General features: G+C 36.1%; 1 long non-coding RNA gene across 1 annotated transcript; it reads left to right on the forward strand.

Moving 5' to 3' along the window:
- The first annotated feature begins 13,356 nt into the window (after positions 1 to 13,356).
- LOC121244578 lies at positions 13,357 to 16,080 on the forward strand. Its single transcript, XR_005936458.1, has 3 exons — positions 13,357 to 13,495; positions 15,039 to 15,476; positions 16,069 to 16,080. It is a non-coding gene; the product is annotated as an uncharacterized LOC121244578 (long non-coding RNA).
- The last annotated feature ends 400 nt before the right edge of the window (positions 16,081 to 16,480 follow it).

Here is a 16,480-nt window from a genome sequence, read left to right on the forward strand (position 1 = left end):
TCTTTTTAGCATGTTTTCTAGTTTTTGCATTATGTTGTTATTGTTTTCTGCTACGATATCAATGGAGTGCCAGTGAGAGAGGATAGCATAGGTTCTCTCTTCCAAGACAGAAGTTGTGTGAAAGACTATTATGTTGTTAGGGTTTTCTGCTATGATATCAAGAGACTGAGCTATTGGGATCCATTCTCTCATACCTGCATCTAATCTCAAAACACTCTCAAACTATTATTTATCTCTTACAATTTATGTTTATGTCCAACTCTTTAATAAAAGTTATTGGATTGGCGAAAACAAAAAATTAAAAAAAAAAAAAAAACATTCTTAAAAACAAAAGATATAACATAGTAAATAAGACTTATTATATTGTAAATGAAAAATAATTTGAGCAGGTTTTGAGCGTGTAAATCTATTTAAAAGATAATAAATTTCATTATAAAAAAATGATTTTTTCATAACTTTTTAGGACGAAATTATTTTTTTAAAACAAGTATAAGAGAATTGTCGGGGCTAAACTTATATCTAAGGTTGGCAATTCTAAATTACCTAGTAACTCACAACATGGCTAGCATTAAAGGCGTCACCGAAAACCCCGCAACCTTGGACAGTTGAAAATATAACACCTATAAAAAAAGAAAAGAAAAAAGACATCAACTTCGATCCAAGTTCTTCTTACGAGGAAAGTGGTGGAGAGGCTATATTGTCCTATATGTCTTGAGGGAGGGGAATCAGTAGCCCAAGCAGTTGCCCTGCTGCTCAGGACATCTGGGGTTAGTGCTCTAAAAAGCTACAAAAAAATTCCTCACACTGAGAGGATATTCTTGGACTTGGTTGAAGTACTGTGTAGCAATTTTGAGAGATGGTTGTGGTCTCGAGGAGAATATGGTATAGAAGGAACATGGTGGTGTTCCAAAATGAGTTCAAACATCCAAATGTGGTGGTGAAGTAGGCTCTTGAGAATCTGCAAATGATGAAGGCTCTACATGCCCAGAAACCTGAGCAATCTAGCTCAATCAATATGGTGGTTCAAAGTTGGAACCCCCAACTAAGAATTTCTTCAAGATAAATTGGGATGCGGTTATGGACAAGATTAATTGTAAAGTGGGAATAGGCATCGTAGTAAGGGATGAGAATGGGCTGGTTACTGCAGCCATGAGACAGAACAAGTCTATGTTTCCTGATCCATTATTGGCAGAAGCTGTCAAGTTTGGGATGCACCCGGGACTCTCAAAAATCCTTATAGAAGGTGATTTCAGATTGTCCAAGCAATTACAAGGGAAGATGAGTCTTGGTCAGCAGCAGGTTTGCCTGTCAGTTATATCAAGGACTAGTTACAGTTCTTTGGCAATTGGTCTATACACCATGTGAAAAGGGATCTTAACATTGTAGCTCACACTCTAGCACGAAATGCTCTTTTTGTTTCTAATGTGATTGTAGACATGGAGGCTCCTTCATGCATTAATTCGTTGTTATGTGTTCTTGAATTTGAATAATATGATGTTTCATTTTTTTTTTTTTTAAAAAAGGTACTTCTTATGATAGGTAATCCATGTGGTTAGCTATTCTAGAAGGATTGCGAGGCCCTCTAACTCAAAGTCAAATTTATATACAAAAGAGAGCAGCTATATAGCACATAGAATTACAAAAGTGACACTGGCCATTTCAGTGTCACGTCTAAGGGTGGGCAACGGGGCCCTACTGCTACACCCTGTTACCCTGCCCCCGTTCGCCTCTCCGGCCCATGACGAGGCAAGGCCCCCACCTTGTAGGGAGAAATCTCAACTGGGGCAAAGGGTGGGCTAGCCCCAGCGAGGACCTTGGCCCGACCCGCCTCCCCCCCCCCCTCTCCCCCCAACTACTTATATATATTTTATATAAATATATATAGTTATACATATTTATAAATATATGTCATTAGTTTTCCTATATATAAATATAGTAATATGTTTTAAGTATAGTTTTTACTTTGTGCAAGTTACAATGTAGCTTAATGTGGCCTTTAGATAGGAGGCCAATGCAATAATATGCACTAATAAATTTAAAAACTATGTTATTAGTTTTTAAATTATGGTCATATTCACAAATTTAAATTTACAATTTAGGTCTAAAAATATATTTTTGGTCACTTTAGGGCCCACAAATATTTTCTAGTCCCAGTAGGCCATGGGCACTATTGGAGTGGGAGGGGGTGGGGCGAATGAGGGGTTTGCCCCCCGCATCCTGGGGGTGGGATGCGGGAGTGAAAATTATAGTTCATTCTGCATATTTTAATTATGTATGTGTTATGCGTCTCATGTATCTCGCATTGCATAAGATACGTACGCTTTCATAAAATCAAGTATAAAATAAGTTCAAAATAGTTAATCAGATGATTATTCAGATGCATGGTACCAATGCGATTTATGAGTGAATGTGCAAGCCACAGAGCTAAGCGTGGTCCACCATAGTATGCTAGAATACTATTAGCAGCTCCCCTTGCGATTGCAAGATGTGGGGTCGGTGCACAACCTTGCATACATGGTTAAGTCTGTGAGTCAGTATGATAAGTAAGACAAGTTAAATAAACCAAGATAAGTCATACATATTATAAACATATGTATGAATGATCATGATTTTAAGTTCTCAGCATGAAATAATTTATGACAACCTTATGTTAAGTATGTTTACGTTATGATGAGTTTCTTATTGAATTATCGACTCATTTTAGTTGTTTGATGTTTATAAACCGCCCCAGATCAGAATATTTATGAAGGTAGAGCTGCAGGACGGGACTTAGTCCAGGGAGGCGTGATAGCGGCCTAGAAAATGTATAGAGATTTTGAGTTATGATTTTTATGGTATGAACTTTGTGAATTTTTAATAAATACTTCCGCGCACTCTCATTTATAATTTCAGTATTTTAATACAAAACGACTCTAATTATTATAAGGAATTTTTGTACTTGGCGCTTCTTTTAGAAAAAAGAAACAAATATATTTTTAAGTCAGTTTGAATGGTAAAACTCTGATTCCCGTGATTTTCTAAAAGAAATAATGTCTTTCTTTACTGTGGGGTGCAGGGTACTACAACTTGTGTCTATTAAATTAAAGAGAAATGATATTTGCGGTCGTGCACAAGTGTCTTGCATTTCTTTTAAAAAATGAGTAAATATAAGATCCATAAAAAAAAATTTAATGGTGAATCTTATTTTTTTTCAAAAAAAATGCATGATGCTTGCATAATTCATGACTATATTACTCTAAATTAAATTAGATAAGGCTTGTGATTGCATGGAATAGAGTTTTCCTAGAGAGTCATGCTTTGAATGGGATTACATTTATATTGGGAGAGGGCCTGGGGACCGGATGCGGAGTAAAGAGCATATTTACATGCTCCAATAGAACTAGAAAGTGAAAAATAGTAGGGAATCAATTCCCATGTAGCTAATGCCGGTTGATCTCTCTTTCTCCCCTTTCTCTCTCTCTCTCCTGCGAAGCAATCACCTTTGAAATACCTCTCAGTCATGCTCCCTCTATCTCAACGAATTCTCATATGCAATCATGTAGGAGAAAGTGAGTTTCATTAACAAAAATAATGCTATGATTATGATGCCAAACCAATTAGAAGATGGAAACAGCCAGAGAAGGCGCTCCCAACTACCCAGGCCTTGGATGCCCTTTTTGGCTCTGTTTCCAGACTTATATTATTTTCTCTTCTATTCTCTTTCTATTCCTTTCCTATTTAATATACAAGTTATCCTACCTGTCACATACTTACAACAATCATTGCTGTCGGGGCTGATCAACGACGAAATGGGCGACAAGTTTGAGATTGGAGAGAGCTTGAGGAGAAAGAGAGAGCTTCGCAAAGACAAAATCAGCGACGAGTTTGGGATGAGCGGGAGAGCGACTAACGGAAAGGGAGATGAGAGAGGAGAAGAGAAAGAGAGAGAGAATGGGAGCTCAGGGTGAGAAGGGAGAAGAGAACGAGGGCTTCAGGACGGTGTTATCTCCTCTCCTCAACTCACACCTACTGAGAATGAAGTAAATCGCCTACGTGTCAAGTTTTTATTGGAGCGTATAAAACATAAATACACACCATGTCCAGTTTGAATTCATTCTTTTTTATAGGAGCTGCTGCAGGTATACAGGGATCCCACACACTAATGTGACATTATGCCACGTCATTTTTTTTTCGAGAAAGTGAGTATCAGGGAGAGAAAATTTGTATAGAGTTCCCAGCCCTGCGTTACTGCCATGCCATCCCGTCTGTAGAGTTTCCAACCCTACATCCATTTCACAAGTTTTTATTCGAACCCAACATCCCACACGTCTTCTTCAGCAACCCAACTTCGGCCACCGATAACTCCCTCTCTCTCTCTCTCTCTCTCTCTCTCTCTCTGACATTCTTTTCTCCAACTTTTCCGCTTCCATTCTCTGGTTTACCGTTTCTTCATTTTTTTTTCTTTTTTTGTTTGTAGTTATTGCCGACACCGTCCTTAACGTTGCCGAAAGTTACACTCACGTCGGAGCCCTTGTTGGTAGGTATACACAAGATGGAATGGGAACATAAATTTTTGCACATTCCTTTTATACGAAGTTGGGAAATATTGAAAAAAATGACATTTTTACACATTCTTATATTTGTACAGATTCAGTATAGAGTTCTAATTTGTTATGCATCCTTTGTTTTTTATTACCTTTTGTTATCACCTTTACTTGCACCTTCCCAGTCGTGTTATGGCCTTGCATTTTTTTTTGTTATGACCCTGTATTTGTTTTCTAGTCTGAAGTATGTATTTGTGTTCTAGTATGAAGTGCGTTTTATGTTTGAAGTCTGAAGTGTGTTCTAGTATAAAACCATATGTATAATACGAGTTTTAAAAAAATTTTGGTTATATAATTTTGGTTTTGTATAGAATTGTTTTATATAATTATTTTATAGCTATAATCAAGATGGAACTGTGTCGATTGATATTTTCTGAGGAAGAACATGACAGTGATGGTCCTAACACTCCACGAGGTTAGATGTTAATTATTGAATTTTTAATGGCATTGTTTTATGAACTCTTTTAAATATCGATTATTTTATGGCATGCTTAACGGATTTTAAATAAATCATGTTTTGCTTAATGTAGACCAACAAGAGCAAGCTGGATGTCAGTATACCAAGAATGAAAAGGTTGAAGAATCGATGGTTGATGTGATATTTGGGACTCAAGCAGATGTTATCAAATGTTACACAAAGTATGCCAAACATGAGGGATTTAGAGTGTCGAAAAGAACATCAACTACTGGGGATTATGGGGAGGTAAAATACTTCACCGTAGCATGCAGTCGCCATCAGAAGCCAATAAGCAAGTCATCAAAAATTGATTCGCCAAAGCCAGTAGGAGGGACAAATTGCAAGGTTAAGATTAATGTAAAGCAAATAGCCGATGGAAGGTATTAGTTATCCAATGTCGTCTTCGAACACAATCATGCAACTAAGAGATTAACCTCTCTGACTAAGATAGTGATTCTTGTCACATAGCAACCAGCACTTATAAAAACACAAAGGCATCATGATTCATGAACTAGGATTTTTGATACAATCAAGGCATACGGCCTTGGGGAATTTTTGAACTATCGAATATGCCTAAAAAAAAGCTTTGGAGAATAGAAATAATTGAAATAGAAATATAAGTCAAACATGTATTTATATACAATTTAGGGTAGGAATGAAATGCATGCCTATAATAAGAGAAGGGATAGGAGTAGTTTTAGTTCAAAACTGATTCCATAAGGATAAATGGAGAATATATACTCGGCATATACTGTTATAATCTAATCCAAGTAATTCGACAAAATTCATTTTTGTTGGCTCAATGCTAATAAATTGTGTTGAGCATCTAGATTACAGTTCCATTTTCATATATACACAAATCCAATAACAAATGTGGAACCCAATTAGATCTACATAAAAATTTTCATACAACCAGCCAAATCCATTTACAAATGTTGAAATTCGAAACTAAGCAAGCCTAATTTCATATATACCCAAATCAACCAACTTAGCAAGCCTAATTTCAATGTGGAAATTCGAAACCCCTTTATCTGTGTTCTGTGTTAGGGCAACTCAAATGAAACCAAGAGAGAGAGAGAGAGAGAGAGAGAGAGATACCTGGCGTCGGTGGGATGTCGGTGACGATGATGGATGTAGGTGATGGTGATGGCGGTCGGTGACTGCTATGGGTGACGGACTAGTCTTCGTGCAGGTGGAAAGGAAAATGGGAGAAAGAAAGAAAATGGAGGAGAGAGAGAGACAGAGGGATGGGCAGTGGGGGAAGAGAGAGTTCTGTGATAGGGGTTGTCGGTGACGGGCTGTGGGTGACGGGGACAGTTTTTGGGGAAAACATGAAGAAAAGTGAGGAAAAAGGGGGGGGGGGGGGAGAGAAGGGAGAGCGGGGGCTGCAGTTTCTGAAGGAAAAGAAAAGAAAAAAACTAACCTGACAGAATACCACATCAGTGTGTAGGATCTCTTTGTATCACTATCAATTTCCCTCTTTTATTAGATAGATATGTTGTTGCCTTGTATTTCATTTGTCAATTACTCAATACTTATCAATTGTGAACCTCAAACTCAGATTCAATCTAATAGAAGTCTACGTAAGGGGATCCTTTATCCCCTTATCTCTTTGTTCTTTGTAGTGAAGGTTTTTCTTCCATTTTGAAGAAAGTTGAATTGAATAGGTAGATCACGAGTGTGGCAATAAGCAGAAGAGCTTCTATAATTAGTCATCTCTTATTTGCAGATGATAGTATTTTATTCTGGAAAATTTAACAGAAATAAAGAAAATGCAAATGCTTATGGTCAAATGATAAATAAAGGAAAGATAGAAATCACTTTCAGCAGAAACACTGGTCTTGAAGAGTAGAGAAGGATGAAGGAGTTATGGGGTGTATAGGAAGCTACAAGACATGAAAAATATTTAGGTTTACTAGCTTTAATTGGTAAATCGAAGATAAATTCTTTCTAAAGTATCAAAGAAAGAGTTTGGTGTAAATTATTAGGTTGGATGGAAAAGTTATTATCTCAAGCAACCCGTGGAATTTTGATTGAAGTAGTAGTGCAAACGATTCCTAATAATGCTATGAGTTTTTTTAAACTACCAAAACAATTATATAAGGGCTAGAAAGTTTAATGATTAGATTTTGGTGGGGACAAACGAGAGATGAAAGGAAGATACATTGGTCAAGTTGGAAGAGATTATCTAGGTCGAAACACATGGGAGGAATGGGTTTAAGAATTTTGGAAGATTAACTATGATTCCCCTTCTCCTAGAGCTTTTTGAGCAAAATATTTTTCAAATACTGATTTCTTACCATCTTCTTTGGGATTAAAGCCTTTGAATATGCTTAGGGATGTATTTGAAGGTGGGAAATTGGAAAAATATTCGCATTTGGCAAGATAGGTGGTTGCCTTCATTACACAGTGGTAGGTTATATCCTCTTGCAAAATTCTTGAGCCAAACTCTTCAGTTGCAGAATTAATTGACAAGGAAACACATTGCCGAAAAAATGAACTTGTTCGTCATACTTTTATTCCTATATATGGGAGCAGAGCTAATCTTAAAACTCCCTATAAGTGTACAATACAGTCAAGATTAACTTGTTTGGGGTGGTACCAAGGAGGGATATTTCATGGTGAGAAGTGCCTATCTATTGTCTTTACAACTTGCGAAGCAAGGGATTTTGTTGAAAGTTCTAACAGTGGTGAACAACGTGGCTTTTTGGAAAAAGATTTGGAATATGAATCTACCAAACAAAATAAAAAAATTCTACTTGGAGGGCCATCTCAAATTTATTTATGACAAACTGTAATCTATTTTGAAGAGGGATTATTCTTGATAGTATCTATGCTTTTTGTAATGGAGATCCTGAACCTGTAAGTCATGTCATTTGTTTTTAAAATTCAACCTTTTTGGCATAAAAGATTTAACATGGAGGTTGAATGGATGCAAATCAATTTAATTTTGGTTTGATAATCTGGGATATAATGAAGTATGAAGATAGCCCCAAGGGGTTGGCCCAAGTGATGAAAGCCTTGATCTTGAGATATCACTCACTTCAAGGTCCAAAATTCAACACTTCATATGTGTAAACAATCATTTGGGACCATACCTCCTAGTGAAAAACTAGCAATTTAATCAGTTCTATGTAGAAAAACTTTCGAGGGTGTGGTGTACGGGACCAGGGTTTACTTTGCAGGGGTGGGTCCAAAGGGCCCTGCCTTGTAGAGGTTCCTCGACATAAAAAGAAAAAAATATATAATGAAGTATGAATATGTTGAGTTTATCTCATCTTTCTTAACTATTGTATGGGGAATATGGCGATGCACGAAGCTTAGTTTGCATAGAGCTATTGATTGAACTGCTTTGCAGATTATTGATAGTTGTTTAGCATATATGTTCATAGTTATAGAACATTGAAGTCAAATAGATGTTTACCTGCAAAGGAAACAATTCTGAAAGGGCAAGCATCTCCTTATGGTCTTTAGAAGCTGAATTTTGATGGGAGTCAGTACGGATTCACTTAAAGCTGGATTTGGTCCTATCTTATGGGATGCAAGAGGCATTGTTATTATGACTGATCAGTAAAAAAGAAGAGGCTATTGCAGATGTGGACAATGTGAAGGCCACTTAGAGGGTTATAGATGGTGTGCAATATGGGTTTTTCAAATATTATATTAGAAGGTGATTCTTCATGGATTGTAGATTGTCTAAATGGAGATCCTATTCTTTCATCTTCTCAATGCCCTATTCTGGCAGAGATCAAATTCTTACTCAGACTTTTGGTTTCAATGAAGTATCACAAGTTGTTAGAGATGGCAATTGAGCTGCTCATTTACTTGCTATTCATGCCAAATGTATCAATGATAATGTTGTATGGTGGAATTCTCCGCTTGATTTTATTCTACAAAGAACTCTTGTTGATGCTGCTATGTAATTGTTTTACTTAGTAATGAAATTTTTATTAAAAAAAAAAAAATTGGCAAAAGAGAGTTGTTAGATATACAGAGATTATACAAAAGAAAATTCACAAACCGAAATGACATTGTGCCATGTCAGTTTAAGTTAATTGGTTTTTTTTCAATGCCTCCCCCCTTCCCAAACCCTTAGGTCCCCTATCTGTGCTGTCCCGCACCGTTACTACTTCCTGTTAACACTGACGTCGCCCTATCTTCCAGCTATCTTCCTTGCCTATGCATCCTCACCATCGTTGCCCCTCACTGGTAGGTATGCTTCTCTCTCATCTCTCTCTTTGGCAGGGCGGGGACGTCGTTGCTTGTCCCCAACATCGCCGCCTCGTCATGTTGTTATCTCTCATCGGTAGGTATGTACGCATCTTTCTATGTGGCTTAGGTCTAGAGAGTTTGAGTAAGAGAGAGAGGAGGGAGACTCATGCACGAGGATGGAGAAAAATGAAAAAAAAATATTGTCAAATTGTTGGATCCCTTTTATGTCTTAGAGTCTGTTTGGATATTTTAAATATCTCGCTATATATATGAATAATAGTAAAATTGTTTGAGTTAAAATGTTTTGTTGGATTTTAGAAAATGATGAATAAAAAGTTAAATAAGAAATTATAAAGTTAAAAAACTATTTGAAGATTATTGTTGTTTTGAAATTTGTAAAAATAGTATTATTTTTTGTGTTTTGTTTGGGAGTTTATAAAAATTCTAATAATTAGATAAAAATTTAATGATTTAAAATTGAAAGTATTTTTAAATAATATTTTTTTTTTTAAAATATATGAAAACATTTAATAATAGTTACATTGCTAAACAACAATAGACCTTAATTTTCTCTCTCTAGCAGAAAGCTCTCAAGAGAAAGTCCAAAAATCTTACCTTTTTTGTTAGAGCCGAACCCTTCTCCCGTCTGTATAGTTTAAAGAGAACCGTTACAGATACATAGGGATCCCATACACTGATGTGGCATTATACCATGCCAGTTTTTTTTTCCTCCAAAAAGTGATTTACTTGATACTTGAGAAAAGTGAAGGCGCTTTACACGCATTGTAGAGTTCCTTGCGTGCATGCCATCCTGTCTGTAAAGTTCCCTGTGACCATTTCACAAGTTTTCATTCCCGCCCAACCACATCTTCTTCAGCAAACCAAGTTTGTAGGTAACTCTCTCTCTCTCTCTCTCAACCATTCTCTGGTTTTCTGTTTCTTCATTATTTTTTTTTCTTTTTCTGTTTGGTATCGTCGAAGTCTTCCCTAACGTTGCCGAAAGTTATATTTTAGATTGGAGCCCTCGCCGACAAGTATACATGAGATGGAATGGGAACAAAAACTTTTACACGAAGTTGGGAAATATTGGAAAAATGGCATTTTTACACATCAGATTTTTACGCATTTAGTATGTTATGGCCCTGTATCCTTCCCAGTCGTGTTATGGCCTTGCATTTTTACACATTCTCAGATTTTTACACATTCAATATCCTTCCTAGTCGTGTTATGGCCATGCAATTTTTTTTTTTTGTTATGTCCTTATATTTGTTTCCTAGTTTGAAGTATGTATTTGTGTTCTACTCTGAAATGTGTTCTAGTTTGAAGTGCGTTTTATGTCTAAAGTCTAAAGTGTGTTCTAGTATGAAACCATCTGTATTATACGAGTTTTAAAAATAATTTCGGTTATATAATTTTGGTTTTGTATAGAACTGTTTTATATATATATATATTATTATTTTATTTTATAGCTATAATCAAGATGGAACCATGTCGATTGATATTTTTTTAGGAAGAACACAACAGTAACAGTCTTGACACTCCACGAGGTTATATGTTAATTATTGAATTTTTAATGATATTGTTTTATGGACACTTTTAAATATCAATTATTTTATGGCATGCTTAATGGATTTTAAATAAATCATATTTTGCTTAATGTAGACCAACAAGAGCAAGCTTTTCTTCAATATATCGAGAATCAAAAGGTTGTAGAACCGAAGGTTGATATGATATTTGGGACTCAAGCAGATATTATTGAATACTACACAAAGTATGCCAAACAGGAGGGATTTGAAGTGTTGAAAAGAACATCGACTACTGGGGATTATAGGGAGGTAAAATACTTCACCATAGCATGTAATTGCCATCACAAGCCAATAAGCAAGTCATCAAAAATTGATAAGTCAAAGCCGGTATGAGGGACAGATTGCAAGGCTAAAATTAATGTAAAGCAAATAGCCGATAGAAGGTATCAATTATCCAATGTCGTCCTTGAACACAATCATGCAGTGAATCTAGCATTGCAGTAACAACAATTCCACTTGGTGCTTCAATGTGTATATGAATCTGCAAAAGAAATTTTTTCATTGAATTCTTTATTGATGATCAAATTTCTAAAAACTTAGAATGTACCTGAAATTAAAAGTTGAATGAAAATATGCAGGCAAATCTAACATAGATTTCAGTGTATATGAATCCATAATCCTACTTGTTTCTAGAGAAGTTGAGAAAAACAAATAACCTGAAAACTAAAAATAGGGTATATGTCATCAATTAATATATAATAAATATAATAAATTTAATATAGTCAAGAAACACAATGAGGATCCAATTGTTCTTTAATCATGAATTTTTTGATAGACCTTTCAGGCACTTATCCAGATGGAGGGATTTCCATCATTATAGTGTTATACATGATTGTAAATCAAAAGCATGTTTGAAAGAAGCGTATTTTTCATAAAATAGATCATTTCCAGACTTTTCAATAACATAAAAATTTGAATCCTATCAAACACCTAGTCCGGCTAATAACTCTTACTATCAAACAATCAAATAGAGTTTTGTTTCTTCAAATTTTTATCTACCACAAAGAGCAACTAATTTATGTAGCAAGGTTGTCTTTGCATGCTAAGGAACCAACAAAGTAGAATCAAACAGGGGCATTCACGCACCAACCACACAACAAATTCAAACGATCCATAAACATGTTAGTGATGGTGATGGCGGTCAATGATTGGATTGGTCTTCGTGCGGGTGGGAAGGAAAATGGGGGAAGGAAGGGAAAGGGAGGAGAGAGAGACAAAGGGATGGGTAGTAGGGGAAGAGAGAGTTGGGTTGTCGGCGATTGCGACGAGGTTGTGGGCGACGACGACTAGTTGTTGTAGCGGTTTCTTTTGTCTCTGGTTTCTTCTGAAGGAAAATGGAGGAAGGGGGGGGGAGAGGAGGGCATCAGTTTCCTCTAAAGGAAAAGAAAAAAAAAGACTGATGTGGCAAATGCCACATCAATGTGTGGGATCTCTTTGTATCCATATCAGTTTCCTAGTTTAAATATTGTTTTACTGTATTTTTTCTAGTTTTTTTTTTAATTTTTCGATCGTTGAAAAGAGTGACACGTGCGTCTCACGCGTAGCCCAAACTGCGTGTGGATCTGACGCAGTACCAAACTAGGCCGAGTGTGCTTCCACCACGCATGACATTTTTCGGGTCAGCGGTCTCGAATCTTTTAGATTCGACCAACCTCCACTCTCCTAGTGTGGCGCGTGGTCCTCACGCACCACCATAGTTACTAGCGGTTGCCCAATTGCGATTCAATGCTTCTCCTGCATACTATTTTCTTATGTTATCACTCATCCTAACCAAGGATCGTGAGAAAAAGGTAGTGAAAGTTTCTTTCATTCAATCCAGACCAGTGATATGTAGTATAGATCTAGTCACTGTGACTTCCGGTCGTAGTATTATAGTCTATTTGTCGAACTGCATTAAAATTGCATCAAACAGCTTCTCCTTGTGAGAAATGGGTTGGGGGGCAAGTCTTTGGCCCCAGATCCCTATTTTCTTTCTTTTTCCTGAGTTGTACTAGCTGCTTTGGGATAAATGTTAGGACCTCCTATCCTGTTATCCCTTGTATTCCATATCTGTTTTATATATCTATAATATAATTGTTAGAAAAAATATATATATACCTATAATGGCAGGTTTGGGGGTGAGATGAAGGGAGAATTCTGAGATTTTTGTGAATAGTGTGAATATGAATAGAGTTGAAATTTAGTATTCTTTTAAAGAATATTTGTGGATCCTGATGTATTTGGAAGTAAAATTGAGATGATAATTTTCTCTTTTTGAAAGAAGAGAAATTGGTGGGTCTCACTGTCTGTGCATTTATGGCCTGTCCTCAGAGACCTTACCCTTTCCTACTCTCGATTTGTCTCTTTGCCCTCAAAGGAAATCAGTTCCTTTCCCATCTCGTCTGTTTCCCCTCAAACCCCAGTTCCTCATTACTTTGCGCCCTGCGTTTCAATATTTCTCCAACACAATTGAGACTTGCGTTTCAATATTTCTCCAACACAAGTGAGATCTGCGTGTGAAGATTTCTTCAAGAGCCGTGAGACCTGCGTTTCAACACCCGTGAAGTCTGCATTTCAAGACCCTCCCTCTCCAACTGTATCGAAGGACTTGTGCACAGGCTTCATCTGAAGATTCTTGATTTTCATCTTTTCGGCACAACTACGAAGTTGACAACCAGGTAAGTTCCCCTACTTCTTAAAATTCTAAAATGAAATCCAAGCCCTCGAGATTGGGGTTTTCTTCATGGGTTTCACATCTCCATTTTCAGCAATGATTTGGTTCGATTTACAGTGACAATGGTTGGGATCTGAGTTTGTGTTGAAAGATTTTAAGATGCTACTATTGTACATACTTTGTTTCACATCTTCATACTTTGGTAATTTGTACTTTGTCTGTTTCCAAGCGCAACGATCCAAAGGCCAAGAATGCATTCCATTCAGTAATGTGCGCACTTGCAATGTCCTGGTTTGAACATACCACATCCCAGTGATTCATCTCACTCTGTGTTAGGGTTTTGGTTGTTATGGTGGATGATAAATTGGTCTTGAAGGTTATCTCCCACCATTTCCCAGATTTCTTTCTCACATAATTTCTTTGGACCATTTGCCACTTGTTCAAATTCCCTTTTACATGGCATTTCATTGCACTCCATCAATGTTTATTTTCTGATGCTTATTTATTTTAGGGGTTTATTGAATTTTCGCCTGGACTCTTCATTGTGCGAATCTGCTCTTTTCTCAAAACAGAACAGTTAAATTGAGATGAAAAATACTACTGGATTTATGCTAAATTATGTGTGTTGTGTGTTTGGATCTCATCTTATGCTATTGCTTCAACTTTACATAACCACATTTTCATGTACTTCTTCCTGCCCATTATATTTGATCCATTTATGAACTGAATCAGTTGACTTGGCCTTCTATCAATGCATTCTCATATCAGTACTCTCATACCCTTGGGTCAAAACATTTGTTGTTGCAACTAAAACTTGCATTAAGGGGGCAGGGAGGTCTATAAAAATTTCTCTGTTGTCTGTGTTACACCTTAACTATATTGAATAACTTTCCTAAACCATTACTATATTGGAGTTTGTAATTGAGTTTAGTTCCATTACTGTGTTTGTTTCCATTACTAACCATGTTGCCTAAAATTACTCTGCTGCTATCAAAGACCTTAACTATATATATTTTATCCGAAACCATTTCTATATCTCGGTTTCTGTAATTCATTTTAGTTCCATTATTGTGTTTGTTTCAATTACTAACCATGTCAATTAGATGGTATTATAAGTTACACTCTTTCATTTTGTAACCATGTTGTTTGGTTGGGAAAGGGGGCAGGAGGTTTCTTGTAGTAACTAGATTGTAGTATCAATTGATGAAATAAATAAATGAACTGATCTGCCGAAAAACAACTAATATGGGTCAAGGGTGGAACTGCTGCAGTTTTTTTTTTATTCATGTGATATTCTTATAGTTTGGAATGTATATGTTGGTATTATAATCTTTTGAACTCCAGTCACTCAAACCAATGTATATATGTTCCTGTTATATTTTTTGATAATGCATTTTCCTTTATAACATAACCTGAATAAACCCGCTGTGGGCAGTGCACACGCCAGTGCTTCCACAAAACTGTCTGCCTTTATTCTCTTTGAAAGGAATGTGAGAAACTTTACCCTAGCAGTTTGTTGACTTTGTGCTTTTTACTTTCTGTGCAAGAATTATGGCAACTAGTAGCGGTGTGTCCATAAACTGGCCTTATCCTTTGAGGGCAGAAGATGAGGTGGTATTGGGACGAATACCTCAATGATATTGTGGCATTCCCTCCAAACTGCGGACATTGGCCAAGCCCAACAGTTTTGGGAGGCGTTTTTTTAATTGTCGACATTATAAGGGTCAAAATCAGTGTGGATTTTTCCAATGGGTTGATGTTGCAATGTCGCTACCAATTTGTTGTGAGCGGACGTTACAGTTAGCAGAACGAAGAAGTGAAAGGATAGCGGTTGAACGTGCAAGAATAGAAGACTCTAAGTTTCAATCAATGAAGATGAAGTACAAATGTGCCTTGATCACATCTTGGGTTTTATTTATTACCTTATTATGTTAAAATTTATAAACTTAATGATAATGTAAATCAGTTAATGCTACCTTAAATGAGTTACATGAAATGATTTATTTAAGGTAAAATGAACGGTTGTTACCAGAAGACACAATGACATGTTGTTAAGTGCACCTGGGTTGTGAACTGTTGTATTTATTACACTATTCTATGATCTGCTGTTATCTAATATGCTTGACCTTCTTCTATGATCTGTACTTGTGGCCTTTCGGGTGGAACTAATGCCATCTCGGTCTTATGGTCCTTTTACTAATTTTATGTAGAAAAAGACCATAAGACCGTAACTCCAAAGAAAATGGCTGGTCTTCTGCTTGTGCAGGTTGACATAAAAGATCTTATTGAAGGTCACTCTTCCTATTTATGGCTACACAACTAGTCCATGACCAGCTTGAACTGGATACATACTATCCAGTTTAGGTTGACAATTCTTTGCAAACAATAGAGGGTTTTCCCGCTACTTTTGCCCTTGGAGCTAGTATTATGATCGTTTTATCATAACTATTGTTGATGGAAGTGTTACAATTGCAGTATTTGGACGGATTGCCGCATCAAGCATGTTGATGCATGCCACTTTGTGTGGATTATATACATGGTACTAGCTTGGAGACTGGAAATATAGGACCAATATAGTTCCCCATTAAAGTTTATTGAAGAAGTTGGACAAATTGAATGTTTTCTTCATAAATCAAACATAATCAAATACCTCAGTTGTAGTTTCTCTTTGACAATGGACATAATTTCTTTTGAGAGGACAATTTGAGATGCTTATATTTTAATACTGGACTACCTTAGTAGGAAGCAAACCTTTATTATTATATAATATGGTCTAATAATTGAAGATTTGGCTTCATATAAGTAATGCTTTCTGCCTTTAAAATTATATGATAGTGTGTAATACAATTTCTTGAAGAGATTGTTATTTTATTATTTTTAAAATATATATATATATATCTAAGTTATATGATATTGTTAATTTTTTTAAAAAGGTACATATATTATTTATCTTCAATTTATTAAACGCCGAAAAAATTAATTTACAAAT

The sequence above is a fragment of the Juglans microcarpa x Juglans regia genome, chromosome 1S, assembly GCF_004785595.1.
Source record: "Juglans microcarpa x Juglans regia isolate MS1-56 chromosome 1S, Jm3101_v1.0, whole genome shotgun sequence".
NCBI lineage: Eukaryota > Viridiplantae > Streptophyta > Magnoliopsida > Fagales > Juglandaceae > Juglans > Juglans microcarpa x Juglans regia.